General features: G+C 41.5%; 1 protein-coding gene across 12 annotated transcripts in view; it reads right to left on the bottom strand.

Moving 5' to 3' along the window:
* Positions 1-18,321, bottom strand: part of huwe1 (HECT, UBA and WWE domain containing E3 ubiquitin protein ligase 1) — a 145,280-nt gene that overhangs the window by 119,562 nt on the left and 7,397 nt on the right. For all 12 annotated transcript variants that reach the window (XM_084333864.1, XM_084333868.1, XM_084333859.1 and 9 more), the window contains exon 2: positions 10,591-10,660. The gene's annotated coding sequence lies outside the window, so the exon portion shown is untranslated. The remainder of the gene's footprint in view (positions 1-10,590; positions 10,661-18,321) is intronic.

The following is an 18,321-nucleotide window of genomic DNA, read 5'->3' as shown; positions in this document are numbered from 1 at the left end:
CTTCTGTTACTTGCTAATGCTGACCTCATGGTCGTACGTGTGTGTTGCCTCTATGAAAGCTAGCAAGCTAGCTGAACAATGTACAAAACAGATTCTAGCGTGCTAGCCGGATTCATCACTAGCTTACGCGCTATCCTCGGGCTAGCTAGCAGGCTGTGTCTATCGCCCGCGCCGAGACACTCGAGACCCGTTAATGTTTACGTATTTTGGTTGTTGTTGCTGTTGTGCGGTTTGCACAATTCAACGGTGATCGGGTCCTTAACTAACTTCTTGTATGCTTTTATTTTTATATCCAGGCTGTTTTGAGCTTTGGGCTCCAGTAGTAGAAGGTCGGTTGAATATATATATACAATATATGATAACAGGTTGTGTCAGGTATAGCTTATTACTATCCCCGGGTTAATGAAGGTGTTTAATTCTATTCTTACATAGGTTATGTCATTCCAGCCGTTGTGCCTGATCAGAGGGGCTGTTACATGCGTGCACTTTGACCATAACCCCCTTTTTTCCCTTTCTTCTTATTGTCGATGTTTAAATGACATCTATTTGCGCAATTTACCTGTGATCCGATCCTGCCTTAGACTATCTGCTGGTATGCTTTAATTTAATTTTGTTTTGAATTTTCCTTTATCCATTTATGCTATAACATTGCGACATTAATATGCAGACTCAGAAGTAGATGGTTACAGGGTTGATGTTGAGTTATTATATAATAATGGCTATTTTTTCCATTATAGTTGTCTCATGTTAGGGCCAAGGCTCACAGTGGTTTTCGACCGATATCTTTATTGAATTTAATTTTTATTTTTATTGGTGTTTATTGGACTAGTGGGGGTTTAATCAGGGGTTTATCTAGAGGGGGGTCGGAGTGGAGAGCGTCTTATTGGATCCATGACTCCAGTGGGAAATGATAGGAAAATGACCATCCTTAGTGGATGGGGCATAGGGAGGGGATTGGAGAGTGGGTATAGGAGGGTTTATAATAGGACGGAAGGAGGGGGGGTTGTAACTGGGGTGGTATTTTTCTGTGTTTTATGTACTGTTGTCTTATATGCGTGTAATTGTTCCTCCTCTGAACTCCTGGATCAGCGCCTCTGTACTCAGCCTGGCTGCACTGGTATGTTCTCTACGCATTTAGACAAACTCGACCATGGCTAAATTGAATATTTTAATTTGGAACGCAGGGGGTCTTAACGCCCCACACAAGCGTGCCAGTGTCCTTTGGTTATTGAAGAGAAGAAATATTGACATTGCTCTCCTTAGTGAGACGCATTTATTGGTGGGTGATGTGTCAAGGCTAGCAAATCGACAATATCACGTTATCTCCTCATCCTCAGCCGATGATAAGACGAAAAGAGTCGTCATAGTTACAAGACGTAACCTTGATATCAAAGTCCTGGATGTGTGGTCGGACACAGAGGGAAGGATTACTATAGCAAAAGTTGAGTTCTCTCATAGAAAGATGGCAATAATAGCATTGTATGCCCCCAACACATTTGATTCAGCGTTCTATAATACAATCACGAAGAATATGTTGGAACTTACTGGATACGCTCTCATTGTGGGTGGCGATTTTAATGCGTGCTGGGATGCGGAGATGGATAGGTCCGGGTCCTCTGAAACAAGCGACCAAAAACGGTCCTATAAGGCCCTCAGGATGTGGGCCCAGGACACGGGGCTCGCAGACCTATGGCGCTTATCCAATCCCACCCTCAAGGATTACTCTCACCTGTCAGCCAGACACAAAAACTTCTCGAATAGACTATGCATTCGCGTCCCCTAATATGTTTGATAGTTTCGACGTCTCATTGGTTCCCCTGGCTCTCTCGGACCACAAGGGGATTTTCCTTGTGGCAACCTTTGGCAGGCTCTCCACGAGAGCTCCCAGGTGGCGTTTTAACTCAACCTTATTAAAGAACGATGATTTCTGTTCTGAGTTCAGGAGTAAACTAGCTGGATTCTTGCAGATCAATGTTGGCACGGTCGATGACCCCAGGGTCCTATGTAGGGATGCACCGATATGAAAATTGGCCACCGATACCGATTGTTCAACTAACACAATCGGCCGATACCGATACTTGTGGCAAAAAATAAGTATTTGTCATTTCTTTTAATATTTTTTTTAATCTATTTTATTTTTTAATTTAATGAAACTACTGTATATTTGTATGTGTATGTTTGTTTTTGTAGGCCTCTTTACTTACTTAAAAAAAGGAAACATCAAGAAATATGTTTATGGTATCATCCCTCTCCCAGTATCGTCTGGCGGCCTGCAGCGGGATACTATTTTCTCAACCAGAGCTTTCAACCAATGCAATGGAACCATTCTGGCGGCCTGCAGCGGGATACTATTCTCTCAACCAGAGCTTTCAACCAATGCAACGGAACCATTTTGATTGACAGTCGATTCGGCCAATTACGCCACACCGCTAGCACCCACCTCCTGCTGTTCTTACCACCAATCGGCAAGCGTTTATTCATTTTCTACTTCGGGGCATGCCGCCATTGATCTGCTTGCGAGTCAAACTCAGAACCACAACAAGCTAATACGTTAGCTGCCCGGCAGTGCCCGCCGACCAGCGCGCTCCACAGGATGGCCAAACGAGACACAATGATTTTACTGCAACAAATGTTATAATAAAACAAAGCCTTTCTATACATTTGTCTGGTTGAAAACTTTATTAACAGATTGCAGAATGTGTAGTTGGGTACGGAATGAGCAACGGAATGGAACCGAGCTATGAACGGCTTGCTTGCTATCTTCGGGTAAATACTATGCTGATGTAATTCAGGGTATCTGCAGGTTTAGCCCAGTCAGATTTAAGGCTTTTTAAGACTTTTTAATGCCACTCAGAATTAAATTTAATACCAATTTCACAATAACAAAATGGCAAAAATCATGCAACGACACCAATTAGTTTAAGTTTAGGGACACGTTGGTCCAAAGATGTTTATTAAAAAATAACTTGGAAACTTAAAAATCTTGAACTTAAAGGAGTAACTGGATTGGATGAATTTCAACAAAGGGGTGACCAAACATAAATAGCAAATATAGCTATACAAAATATACCAGGCGCCAAGCAGCAAGTGCAACAGCCACATTTCCGTCAGAACACATACTACCATAGGACTGATACCTGTAAGAACACATGATTATCACCATAGGACTGATACCTGTCAGAACACATAACTATTACCACCCTCCCCAGGGTATCAAAAAAGTCAACCAACAAACTAGATTCTTGTGCCGGATCTCCTCTCTGGTAAACAAGAATACCCTGAAGACTCTAACAGGAGCACTCATTCAAGGGTACTACGACTATGCTTGCACCTCATGGTACCAAAGCACCTCAAAGGCCCTAAAAACAAGATTACAAACATCACAAAACAAACTAGTCAGACTACTGCTTAACCTCACTCCTAAAACCCACTTTACCCCTGCCCACATTCAAAACCGCTCCTACGGGAGGCTGCAATTAGAAACTGGGCACCGTAAATGTCCAACGCCCCCCCCCCCCCCCCCCCCCCTAATGTACAGTCTCCTCCCCATCATATGTATATATTTTCTGTTAGGATCTCTGGGTAACAGTACTGTATATTTGCATATGTCACAAATGTAACAGTACAGTTACTATGAATTGAAAATGGGGGACCCTGATGTAAACAAGACGAAAGTCTCTCTGGTCTGCATCCCCTTAACAATTGTGTGTATTGATCTGTTATCTGTTAATAAAGTTTTTCATTTATTCATCCAGTCGTTTTGTTTTTGTGGTTTGGTTGAATGAATGAAAACTTTGTTTAACAGATTGCAGAATGGGTACAATACAGTACGGCTCAATACACACAATTGTTAAGGGGATGCAGACCAGAGAAAGACGTTTGTCTTGTTTACATCAGGGTCCCCCATTTTCAATTCATAGCGACATTTATGACACTCAACATACATGACATTTATGGCATAGGGACATACAGGTATATAGTACAGTTACATTTGTGACATATAAGATATGCAAATATACAGTACTGTTACCCATAGATCCTAACATACATATGATGGGAGGATACTGTACATTAGGAGGGGGTGGGTGGGAGGAAAAAATACATAGTGGGTGACTCTCATCGAACATAAACACAAACGTGTCCTTGTTTACATCCGTGAATAGATTATTTTCAAGTTAAGACCTCAGCTTCAAGTGTTGGCGTGGAGTCGCATGTTATCCAGACTTCTGTTGGTGCAGATGTTATAGTCCTACCTGAGATGGCGGGGCCGAAAAGAAATTCGAAATAGTAGTTTGCAGGCGCCGTTTTTGCAGAGGTACGCTTAGCGCTGCTCAGCATGTGCGACTCGACTGCTCTTTTTTTGTTGTTGCAGCGAGCCTCGTAATGGTCTTTGACTTTGACTGGGACCAACCATGGCGCAAACAGTGGATTGTCGAGCCAGTTCTCGTTAAATTGGCACTTTCCCATATTAACGAGTGCAAATGCTAAACTAAACGTAACGTTATCGCTTCCGCTTCGCCTTGCTAACGTTAGCTAGACTCCACTGAAATTGTTCCCGGCCAACATAAGGACCTGTGTTGGTTCCGCCCCATTCCGGTCTGCGTGATGCTACAACGCGGTCAATAAAAACTCCCGACTTTATCTCCCGTTAACCGTACTTCCCCAGATTTCATAATAAAACATGACATGGCATTTTATCTTTCCTTTCTATGGCATTTTTAAGACCTCTGAAAATGGATTTAAGACATTTTAAGACAAACTAAGGCCTTAATTATTGATAAACCAATTTAAGACTTTTTAAGACTTTTTAAGGATCCGCGGACACCCTGTAATTGAACGTGTAACTAACTATATAACGTTAATGCCACAAAACGAATGTTTGTGTCATTTTAACAGCAGATACTTTCTTAAATGCCATCCTCCCGACAGAGCGGTGTTGATGGGGAGCTCTGATGGGTTCGCTTGGTTGTGTTATTAGCATTGAACAGCTAACCGAAAGCTAGCGTTAACTAATGTTAATAATAATATGCTGATGTTATTGTCCGTGTAACACTAACTATATAACGTTAATGCCACAAAACGAATGCCTTGTTAATCATAAGTAGTAACTTTGATGCAGTAGCTTGTGTGTGTGTGTGGGGGACGGCGGGCGTTGTGCAGGTAGGTCGCGAGTGATTTTTTTTTTTTTGCCTTTTGACGCTACACAAATTGATGGTTATTTATCGGCGACTGCTATCGGCACATTTGAGCTTATCGGCCGATAGGCCGATAGCAGTCAACAAGGCACTTATCGGCCGATACCGATACCCCGACCGATATATCGGTGCACCCCTAGTCCTATGGAACGCATTGAAATGATTTATCAGGGGTCATGTCACACTTTTCGCCTCCAATTTGCGTAAATCCCGGTCAAAAAAACTACAAGGACTGGAAACATTATATGCGGACCTATACGCATCTTTGCAAACTAACTATAGTGAACGACTAAACACACAACGTAAGATAGTCAAGAAAGAAATAAACTCCATACTTAAACAACAGTCTGAGTTCTTGATACATAGGACAAGGCAAAATTACTACTTTCACGGCTCCAGGCCTAGCCATCTATTGGCAATGAAAATACGCTCGAATGATCATTTCTCGGATATCCCCTCGATCAAGACGCGACAGGGTACAGTCACTACTGATTCGAAAAAGATCAACGACACTTTTAAAGAGTTTTACTCACAGTTATATAGCTCAGAGGTTAATCTCGACGACGACTAAATTTGAATCGTTCATTGGCGGGCTTGAGATACCCCACATTTCTGAGGAAGAGGCTAAGGAACTGGGGAAACCAATCACTCTTATGGAACTAAGGGAGACGATTGCTGAAATGCAGAGGGGTAAGGCACCAGGCTGGGATGGTATTCCACCCGAGGTGTATTTAGCTTTCTGGGACCAACTGGGTCCATTGATGCTCGATATGATCAATTACGCTATCGAACAAGGAGAGTTCTCAAGAGATGTCAACATGGCGTTGATTTCTTTACTTCTCAAGAAGGACAAAGATCCCAGTGATTGTGGTAGCTATAGGCCCTTGAGTTTTCTCGGGGCCGATTTAAAAGTGTTTGCCAAGGTGCTGGCCCGCCGCCTGCAGAGATTTATGACGGTATTGGTACACTGCGATCAAACTGGTTTTATCCCGGGGCGCCTGGCTGCAGATAATCTTAGGAGGCTGTTGCATGTAGTCGATAACAGTAAAGACAATACAGCTCCGTCCACAGTTCTGTCTTTGGATGCCATGAAGGCGTTTGACAGACTAGAATGGTCATACCTGTGGAAGGTACTTGAGGTCATGGGTCTTGGAAAGAATTTTATTCATATGATTAAAGTCCTGTATGCCTCGCCGTCGGCAATGATACTGACAGGCAAAAACTGTTCCACACTTTTCCCAGTCTCCAGATCTTCTAGACAGGGTTGTCCTCTGAGCCCAGGACTATTCACGCTTTCCCTCGAACCATTGGCCCAATTTATTAGGCAATCGGAGGACATCGTCCCCATAATGATCAATAATACACCACACAAAATTGCTCTCTATGCGGATGACCTACTGATTTTTATGGATGACCCTTCCCGGTCGGCCACAAAATTATTGGGAATAATCGACGACTTTGGTAAATTGTCAGGCTTTAAGATTAACTGGAACAAATCAGCCTGCCTACCTCTTAATGAGCTGGCCAAGGCGGTGCGACTACCAGCTGATATCCCCATAGTGGAACATTTTAAATACTTAGGCATAGAGATATTCCCCACGCTGAGTCAAACTACTAAGTACAACTTCACGGGTACTTATGATAAAATACGCCAGGATCTAGACAGATGGTCGTCCCTTCCTAACTCCTTACAAGCCCGAGCTTCCATAATCAAAATGAACGTCCTGCCTAGGATACATTTTGTTAGCTCAATGCTCCCCCTGCCCCCTCCAATAGACCACTGGCGCAAGGTACAATCGATGGTATCTAAGTTTATCTGGAATAACAAACGCCCGAGAATCAAAAGAGCTACTACTCAACGTAGGAAACAAGATGGGGGCCTCGCAATCCCTAATTTTAAGATTTATTTCTGGTCCTTTTCACTGAGACCTCTGATGTGCTGGCTAGACCCTGTAGATGCTGTATCTTGGCGCTCCTTAGAAGCGGCGGCGGTCTCACCGCTAAGATTGCAGGATGTGGTGTACTCCACTGTCCCTATTTCGAAATGCCGACTGAGGTATGGACCGATCATAACTCACGTGATCCAGACGTGGCGTAATGTACAGAAGTCGTGTGGGGTTAAATGCCCATGGCACCTGGACTCTCCAATTTTTAATAACCAGCAATTACTTGTTGGGCACAAGCCGGTTAATATTCCTCAATGGCAAAGGAGGGGGGTTCATACTCTGGAGGATATTTATGATAAGAACGGCCTCCGTGCGTTTCAGGACTTAAGAGAATTTTATGATCTTCCCGGCGAGTCCTTCTTTCTTTACCTTCAACTAAGGTCAGCGCTGAGGGCGCATGGCGTGCCGTGGGCTCAAGCTTTGCAACCACACCCCTTCCTCAGGCTCATAGTGGACAGGACGACCTCCAGAGGGTTTGTCTCAGACTTTTATACGCTCTTAATTCAGTCCACGTATAAAAATGTATCATTGGATACAATCTGGCGTGTGGATATCCCGGAGTTGGACCCCGAGTATGACTGGGATGATGTTTGGGCAAATGTGGCATTGTCTTCCCGCAACCCCAATCACCAGCAAATTAATTTTAATTATATTCATAGGACCTATCTTACACCTAGGAAGCTATTTGCTATGGGACTGATAACCGACTCTCGGTGCACTTTGTGCTCTCAAAAGGTTACTGGCACTTATATGCATACCGTATGTATTGGGATTGCCCACCAGTGGCCCGCTTCTGGAGGTCAATAGCGGACAAACTTTCAGATCTGTGTGGCTTAACTATCCCATTCACAGCTGTTACGCTACTCCTGAACGATATAACAACACTACCCGCGTCCGTACAACTGAAAAGGGTTGTCCTAGCGGGCGTCACAGCGGCGAAGAAGCTAATAGCAATGAGATGGAAGGAGCCTGAGAAGCTCACAGTGATTAACTGGTCCCTAACACTGTTTGATGTGATTTATCTTGAGATATCCACTGCGCGGGTGATTGGGGTGGGGCAGGCTGGGATTGACCTATGGTTCGCAGCAGCTGAGAAGGTCAGGACCGCCGTGTGCGGCTGAGCGGGGTTGGGGTGCTTGTTCGGGGGAGTCCGGCGGTCTCGTGGGAGGGGGAGGAGGAAATGTCTTGTCTGTCTTGTCTTTTGTGATGTCTTGAATTTAACTAGGGATTTTATTGGGGGGCAGCTATTTAGCTAGTTCTTCGCTATTTGGTCATCTATTAGATAGTACCCCTGGAATTTTGAATTTAAAAAGGTTGAACTCTGTTTTCTTTTCTTTTTGTCTTTATAAATTGTTATATTCTGTATTATTATTGTTTTTGTTATTTTCCTGTGAAGTTCTGTGTATTGTGATTAATGTGTTGTCTTGTTTCATGTAAGTAATAATAAAAAAATAATTATCAAAAAAAAACATGTTTATATAAACATTTATATATATATAAAAAAGAAAGTTTACAGTGTTTACAGCCTTAAATAATGTTTGGCACACAAAGACCGAACTGAATAAAAAATATAGGCTACATTTGTCAAAGTATTAACTTAGTGCAAACAAACAATATGCTCAGCCAGTACTAGACTTTCCTTTCTTTAATATAAACAAAAAAAACAATGTCAACCATGTTTAAATTCCCTGATTGTCAGTTCTGAATGGAAAGATTCGTTTTCTGCTTGAAATTAAAGTGCAGTATTTGAAATACAATGAAAGGAATATGGCTGGATTTCTTATCATACATCAAACTAACACACACACACTGTACTGTTTAAAAACAACACTGCTCTGTTCATTCTATTTTTAAAATACGTACATTATCGGTCTACATTTATTTAGACTAACATTATTTAAATATTGAGTGCAACTGTGGTGGATTACGTAATTCGGTGAGTTGGAACTATCTATGGGTTGGCGGGTCCCCACGGACATTTTAGTGGCACGGACCTTCAGCTCAGGCAATGTTATCAGCGCCGGAGGAGTTCATAACATCAACAGGCAGTGGGAAAGCGGCAATAGTCCCAGTTGGAGTTAGTAAAACACAGTTGTATGTTAGCCTTCTTGGATGTTGAATAAACGCCTATCATTGTCTTTAAACACCCCGCCTCTCAGACTCCTATTTCCTCCTCTGCTAGCTAGTAGCTACGCTACCATAGTTAAAACGTGCGTTGTGTTGTACAAACTGCTAACGCTATGGCAAGATGTGTGTAGGCCTATGTAATGTTAATGGCTATGTTTTTAAAGTCGTAATGAAGATTGATTTATATTGTGCTTGCCATTTTTACACAAACTGACTAGCACCTGGCTGCAGTGCTGCTGCTGCCTGCAGCCAGTGCTCACCTCTCCCGGCTGCGTGAATACTTTCGGCAGCCCACTTGTCCTTCCGCATTACTCCGATTGGCAGAGCACGCGCATGAGCCGCGACGCGCTCCTCAGCCAGGCAGGAATACTACGCTCAGTTTAACCCAATTTATACAAATGGAAGTAGTGATTACGCCGTAACGAATCATTAAAAATATATACTGTTAACTGGAATATGTTGTTTCTTTACACATATGTTGGATTATGTAATTGGTTTGTCATGACAAACCAATAAATGCATAGATAGATGCATTGCACTAACTATGTGTTCACTGTTGTGTTACGCCTTCTCGGCATAAGCCCCATAATAAGACCGTCTCTGGCTTCGTCCAGCGGACACCAGAGCTCAGCGATGCCGCTCACGGCAGCATATTCTCCCCGCTGGCGATCGGAGCACGGAGGGTCGTGGACCCGCGCCGCAGCCGCGAAGCCGGCGATGTGATTTTTTATTGGTTTCTCATGACAAACCAATTACATAATCCAACATATGTGTAAAGAAACAACATATTCCAGTTAACGGTATCTTTTTTTAATGATTCGTTACGGCGTAATCAATACTTCCATTTGTATGAATTGGGTTAAGCTGAGCGTAGTATTCCTGCCTGGCTCGGCCAATCAGAGCAATGCGGAAGGACAAGTTGGCTGCCGAAAGTATTCACGCCTCACCGCCAAATGATTTATTTTTATTTGCAAGTCATCTGAACCGTACGATACAGACGCCCCGAACCGTGGGTCGTATGGTACACGGTTCGAATGCGTATTGTCCCACCCCTAGTGTTGACCAGTTTATAAAAAAGATTTAAAATGTTTATTAGCAACGCCGAGCTTTCAAACCCTAGCGTTTCTGTCCGAAACCCTCGTGCAACTGTGAGTACCTTTGAAAAGCGTTCAAAGAAGCGAGAACGAGAAGCGTTTTGATAGAGAAAAGCGACAGTTAATTATGAGATTTTTCTATCAAGGTATAAGGGACTGTGTATTCACTTGGTGCATCACAGTCACGAAAGGGGCTATATTAAAGGTAGTAACCAGGTTAGTACATACCAGAAACTGCTTTGGTTCAATAGCTCAATCATTCTCCTCCTCAGCTAGTTTTGTAGTCTCATAAAACAACCTGAAAGCACAAAGTCAAACAAATCAGCAAAGAAAAGAGGAAATGTAGATGACAATAATATTTCAATATTATCAAGCTTGGATGGTAAACCCACATCTGGAAAGTTGATCTGAATAAAATCCTTGTTTGAATGGTTGCACAAGGTTTCGTAGCCTATTTCCTAAATGTCCTCTGCTTGAGTAGGCTATACTAAAAAATAACTCATTTAGACTTGATCAACATCTCATCTAGTGCGCACTGCAGTCAGGGTGGGAAATTAACACCATCCATGTGCTGGTTAATTTTGGCTAGTTTGTCAATTCCGCTAACTAATTGGCAGGTGTTCCTGTAATCTATGGAGATTAGTTGTATTCAGACATTCATTTCAGCCCATACCTGTCAACCCTCCCGTTTTTCCCGGGATTCTCCAGTATTTCAACCTTCTCTCCCACCGTCCTCCCGTTAAAATAGTTTCCCGTATTTCTTCAGTTTTTTTATTTATTTATACGAAATGGCTGCAATTGCCCTCCGTGACGACAGGTGGCAGCAGTGTAGATTAGAACGTTAGCACAGGAAGTCAGACCGGAAGACTGTTGCCGGCAAACTACTTGATCTTAGCCAAAAGACAGAGAAGCGCCCGACAAACTTCTTCTTCTTTTGATTTTTATTGGCGGTTGGCACAACCTTCTTGGTGCATTACCGCCACCTTCTCTAGCTTGATGTGGTCTTAATGTTGCAATACCACCATTTTCTGGTACCCTTTATCTCCATTTTGTGTTCACTGTCGTCGGGCAAAGTGGGGTTGTTCCCAGAGAGCTCACTCTCGGCCGTGGTTTCTCAGTGTATAATGTATGGTGCTCTCCCTCAACATGAGAGTAGGGTGAGACAACACCATTCTTTAGTCCAAACAATACCCTACTTTATACTATATTATTGTCATTCGTTTAATGTAAAGTCAGTCTTACATTGGCACTGCTTTAACGTTGCATTTACCCATAATCCATTGCTGTATTAGACCCATGTGCCAGTATAACTTTTGTAAAGTAATGAAGCGCAAATGTAAAGTTAATCAATACACAATATCTTTATCTATATCGCATGTCAAAACTACTTTAATAAAACAAGATTTCCGTTTTTCATTTCTACTCATTCATCCAAAACAAGACAGCAATTCTACTTCTGCATGCACCGGGAGAATTGAGCTCATAGCACAGATTTGGAGTTGATAAAATGGACATTGCTGTTCTTAGGAAATGTTGCACATGGTGGAAATAATGGAAATTAACATTTAAACATTAACATTTAGTGTATGTTTAAAGTTGATACATTGAGGCATGGTAGAATTTCACTTTATATTACAGCAGTATCCATTTTTAACATTACAATTAGTGTCTGACAGTATAGTCAACTTTGTCATTTTCCAATTTGTGCAAGACATGCAGACAAATTCAATTACGTGCCCCCCTTCCCACGGTGTATATAGAAAGAGACAATAAACACAAAAGTAACATAGGACACAATATACAACACACAGGACTATGTACAATATAAACAGTACCTACAATTAAATTAATGAATGAATTAAATAAGAGGTAAAAGAGAACATAAGTGTAAATATTCCTTAATTTGTCTCAACGTTATAAAAATCCTATTGTATTCAACAAATTAATTATGATACACCCAATGTGCCCTTTCTATCTATTCTAAATCTATGGCCTTGCGATTCCACGGCTGCGCAGTGCCAACAAGAGCAGGTGTTCCATCTCCTCTACAGAAACACTGACACTTCCATTCATTTAATGCAGGGATGTACGCAGCATTTCACTTTCAACTAGAGATGTTCCGAATTTCCGATACCATTTTTTCCTTCCCGATCTGATTCCGATACCTAAGCTTTGGGTATCGGCCGATACCGATACTGATCCGATACCAGTGCATACATATATATATTAAAAAAAAATTATATAAATTATATATATTATATATATATATATATTTTTTACAGATACTGTTTTATATATACTGTTTTTTAGTAATAACTAGAAAGTAATGGTATTTATTCAACAACAGGTGATTGTATAGATTAGTATTACCGACCGTAGTATCATTAATCAATGAGTATGGGGCTGCGGCACTGCAGATATACCCTACTCCAATGATCCGCACGGACGTTAGACAGTGTTGCACTCGCTACCCAGTCTGTAAGCTAGTATTACCGTTTATATTGTGATTTTCGATGCAAAATAAATATTCAACATTCTCTTTTGAGACTCCGCCTCAGACTCTTATCCTTTGGCACTTGGAACTTGCTGTACTTTGCTTGCAGGTCTGCAGCCATCATTGCTGGATTATGAATAGCACCAACTTTAGCCACGGTAACGTTATCAAGCTAAGCTAGCTGACTTAGCTCGTCTTCCCCGCATTGACATTTGATAACGTTAGTCAGCTAACGCTAGTCAGTAGCTACTTGACTTAAATACGATTCACCATGGGTGCATTATTGTTGATAGACGGACAGTGTCAGGTCCTGGAGAAAGGACAGGCGATCATTTGATTTGATGTAACGTTAAAGCGGATGTTGTTCCAACTAGCTAGCTTTTCAGCTAATGCTATCATAACACCAGCAAGCAAAACACATCCCGTCCGAGCTCCCCGTCACACCGCTCTGTCGGGACAATGGAATTTAAGAAAGTGTATCTGCTGTTAAAATGACAAACAGCATCACACTTTAAAACATGTTCATTTTATAATCCTCACTCTCGGCAGGAGATAAATGACGTCATGGGATCTGAGGCTAGAATTTACGTGTACTCGCCGATACCGATACCAGCATTTTAGGCAGTATCGGTGGCATTTCCGATGCTGGTATTGGTATCGGAACAACTCTACTTTCAACCAGGTATCTGATTAATTTAATGTAGCAATTAGTAGTTCACCCAGTCCTTGGGTACATACAAGTTGTATGTACAGTGGATTCAGGGCTGTACGTTAACTTTTTTTGCACATAGCACTGGTGCTACAGAGGTTCATAGTTTTGTAGCACAGGCCAAAATCTTGTAGCACGAGTATAAAACGTCTCTAAAATCTCTAAAAACAACCACAAGTAGTGCAGTTCATTACTTAAATAGGTATGTGACTGGCAAGGGACATGAATCTTGCATACAGGGCACACAAAATCCAAACTTTAACAAGAAATGCTTTCAGACAAATTCTCTCTTTATTTGCCCATAATGTAAAACAAAAAAAACAAGGACATGAGTTATAACAATATAACCGATATAACAGAAGCAGTCTGAGACCAGGCAGCGCTGGTGTGGACTCAGATTACAGGGAAAGCTAGAAACCAACATAGAAACCAACATAACAAATAGATATAATGCATACAAACACCTGTACATATTTGTGGAACCAAATAAATAAATTATCATTATTATAATTTTTTTTTGTTTTTTGAACAAATGTTTTTTATTTTCCCTTTTTTTAACATGAAACAAGACAAACAATACAGTAACAATAATAAATCACAGAACAATAACAGAAATAATAACAATAATGACAGTCCAGTAATTAAATCAGAATGAATGTAAATTAAAAGACATACAAATAATAAATACAATACATGGGCTCTTGCTCGCTCTTCCCTTCCCCTTCCCTCCCCCCCTCAGGACCCCTACTTGGACTATACATCCACCACTTCATTTAACCTCAGAAAATTACAAATTTATATGCGTTCCTTTATCTTCTCCACCATAGCTACCCAGACTGCTATGCTGGCTTCATTAACACTTTGGCAACCACAGTCTTGCGCCGATTTATAGGCCAGAGGTTTGTTTACAAACCGATGTACTTTCTAACAGCTATATATATAATTTATATTATTGCTATCTGTCCATTCTCATCGTCACTTGAGTGCATAAACCATGCCTTCATAATGGCTTAAAGAAAATAAAAATCCATCGGTTGGTTGTCATTTTATAGCGTCGTGAATATAAGGTTTATCGCACTTTGTCTCGTCTTTTTTCCAGGGGGGGCTAGATAATAGGCTAAACGTTGGCGCCGTTATATCAAACGCCATTTCTGCTGTATATATACGAATGAAATAAAACAAACTGCGTAGCATCCGGACTATTACAGAGCATCTATGGATGAAATGGGGGCGGCGGGGGACACCGATCAGTATTATTGATTAGCAATAGAGTGTGTTCAAGTAGCCATGTTCACTGATCGATCACGTTACATTTTAAAACAATGTCCAATCCAGCTGTAATTTGGGGGAATAGTATCCTACCGTCAGGCCATGTGATCGCCGGCAGCATTTCATCATTAGTCATCGGAATCTGGTAGATCGATATGTCCATTGGCTAATCATAAATCCCATTATTCCAGGCTGAAATATGCGTTCGGTAATGGGATCAAATATGGAGGGTCTTCGTTTGGAACCGAGGCTCATATGAAACGCCCACAGACAGTGAAAAGAAATTTTTTTTCAATCGCCCTCAATGATACTGCAGTGGAGCAATGGCGCCCCTAAGCGGATCTGGCCGGTATTGCATGTTTCGAAAATCAAATATGTGGGTAGGTCCTGCATGTCGATCGCGGACGTTAATAGCGTTATAAATATGGAATAAAACAATAACAATTCGCCACGAGTTAACTCGTGGCTCTGGTCCTCAACGGGTGGAATCGAATCACAAGTTAACTCGTGGACGGTCCACATAGTCTTAACACCTAAGATTCATGCAGTGGATATCTCTAGATAAATCACATCGAGATAGGCAAGAACCCAAACCTTCCGGCACATTTTATCCGGTTGAATCCAGCGTGACGCTATCAATTTTTTGGCAGCCGTAAGTAGGGATGGGAATCGAAAACCCGTTCCTAATTGTCCGATGCCTGGAACCGTGTGCCTCCCGTGACTTTCGATTCCCTTATCGCTGCCAGGTTTTCAAAACAACGTTAGCATTAGCATGTAGCCATGGCAGACTTATTTGATTCCTTAAGGCAGGGGTGTCCAACCTTTTTTGAACCAAGATCTACTTTTTTATTTACCACCTAGCCCGAGAGCTACCAGCCAAAATTGTATATTGTAAGCAGTCATTTGAGGCTTTATAAAAGCAGCATAATGAACACAAATCTGTCAGTGCCGAGTCTGACCTCATCTTAAATAACAAACAGCATTGCTTGTTGTAGTTAACAAGGAGAGGAAGAGTTGATTTAGCAAAAAAAAAAAAAAAAAAAAAATTTAATCAAATTTTATTAATCAAGATCTACTTGAAATCAGCCCGCGATCTACCTGTCGATCGCGATCGACTGGTTGGGCCCCACTGCCTTAAGGGCTCGAAATTGCCTGGGTTTTGGTCATATGCTCCCGAAATGCTCCCGCTGTTTGGCTACTTCTATGTGCAGTGAAAACTACTTGAATGCTTTAGAACCTAGTCATTGATTTAGTTCAGGGTAAGGTAATATTAGCCGCGGAGCTAACGCTAGCTAACGTGAGCTAACGCTAGCTAATCAAGCTCACAGAGAGATAAACAGCTGACAGCAGGTAGTGCTGTTAACTTTTTGACTCACCGGCCAGTGGCGGGTAGATGGGAAGAATCTACCCGCCAAGCATATTTCTTACCTGCCAAATTTTTTTTGATTAAAAAAAATATATATATATATTTTATATAAAAAAAAATTTTTAAATAAAATATATATTATATAATCATACTTGTAGTTGTATTATCTGCGAGACATCGCCACCACGCAATAAGTCAAAATGCTCTCTATCTGCAAACAGCTCCACTGTCTGTGTGTACTCTGTCTGTGTGTACTCTAGTAGCCTCCAGCTCCAAAAAGGATTCTCCTGTGCTGCAGCGGGACCCTATACTAATACTCTACATTCAGCATGCAAGGATTCTCCGGCACTGCAGCTGGACCCTATTGGTATAATGTTAGGGTTCTTTGGTCAAATCACATTCAACATGCCCTCAGCTACAATACGCATTGAATCAATGTTATAAGACATTGATATCAGGAGCTATCTGTAGCTACTGCTAGCCCGCTAGGTAACGTTAAGACAATTTTGTTTACTGGGACATATAGATCTAACGTGAGCTAGCTAACGTGAGCTAGCTAACGTGAGCTAGCTAACGTGAGCTAGCTAACGAGGGAACGGAGGTATTATGCACTCGAGTCGACTATTGCTGGAGCATTTGTTGATATCAGTAGCTAGCCAGCTAGATACCGTTAGACAATGCCTCGTCATGTATTAAACTAAAAGTGAATAGTTGACTGGGTCATTGTTTAAACAGTAACGGTAGCTCATGGAGGTCCGGTCTAGACTAGACGCAGACAGCCTCTGTGACTGTGTTGATACGAGCAGAAGCCAATAGTATCCCGCTGCAGGGCTGGGCGGATATGACTCGTTGCCACGGGTTCTTTCAAAATAAGAGTATCATACGAACTGAATGCTGCTAACTGCCGGAGCCATCGATATTATGACTGGAACTGCGCTTGGAGCGGAAATGAGACCCGCACAGATTTTCAAAATAAGAGTATCGTTATGAACTACACGTCTACACGGCGGGCAGACCCCCCAGTGGCAAGCGCCAAAAGGTAAAAACTGAGCGCCCCTGGCGGGCGGCGGGCTTTAATTTCGCCCCGTGTGTGAGAGACAGAAGTCAGAGGAATAACGACCTGTTATTCAATAGATTAAATTAGTTTAAGAATAAAAAAATAAATACATTTTAAGAGAATCTCAAATACATTATTTTATTTAAGTGTAGGCTATAGTTAATGTTTTATTTTTTACAGTTTTTGTATTTTTCTGACATGGGGGCTCAACAATAAATGACAATCAGAAATGTCAAGTTGCATGTTGTTATTCTAACCAGCTTAGTTCTGTTGCATTTCCAATTTATTTATTTAAATTATAAATTGATCAGGAATCGATAAGGGAATCGATAAAGAATCGAATCGATAAGCAGAATCGATAATGGAATCGTATCGATAAAATCCTATCAATTCCCATCCCTAGCCGTAAGACCCGCCAAAATGAGTCTCTTTACATGTACAGAGGTCGATAACTGAGAAACATCATTCAACAACAATACAGAAGGCAGTATAGGTATGGTCAGAGACAAAAATTCTGATAATTGAGTGGTTACATTTTCCCAGAAAGTCTTGACAGGAGGGCATTCCCAATACATATGATATGTACCAACAGCACCGTTTGAACACAAGGAGCATCGAGAGTTCGGTTTGAGACCCATTAGGTGCAATCGTCTAGGGGTCAGGCAAGTCCTATGAACAAAATTAAGATTAATCTGTTGGTGATCTGATTATTATTATAATTATTCAAGTGTGTGTGTGTGTGTGTGCACACGTGTCACAGTTCCAGCATCATGTCTGCTGGCCACTTTTTCAGATACACACACACACACACACACCATTGCATTAATCAGAAGTACAAGGAACTATGCATGAATGAAAAGTGCTTTATAAATAAAATGAATTATTATTATTACCTTATTTGCATATTGTCTCGTTATTAGATAGATAATTAATACTTTATTGATCCCGGAGGGGAATTTAAGTAGCCATACGATGGAGTTATATCGGCTCCGTTCTTTTTACAGATTAAAATTAGCGGCTTCAATTTAGTGAACGGCATTTCTTCCTTGGCGATGCAATATGCC

This window comes from Notolepis coatsorum (genome assembly GCF_963971535.1).
Source record: "Notolepis coatsorum genome assembly, chromosome: 17".
NCBI classification, from domain to species: Eukaryota; Metazoa; Chordata; class Actinopteri; order Aulopiformes; family Paralepididae; genus Notolepis; species Notolepis coatsorum.
This window is presented reverse-complemented; position numbering and strand designations above follow the sequence as displayed.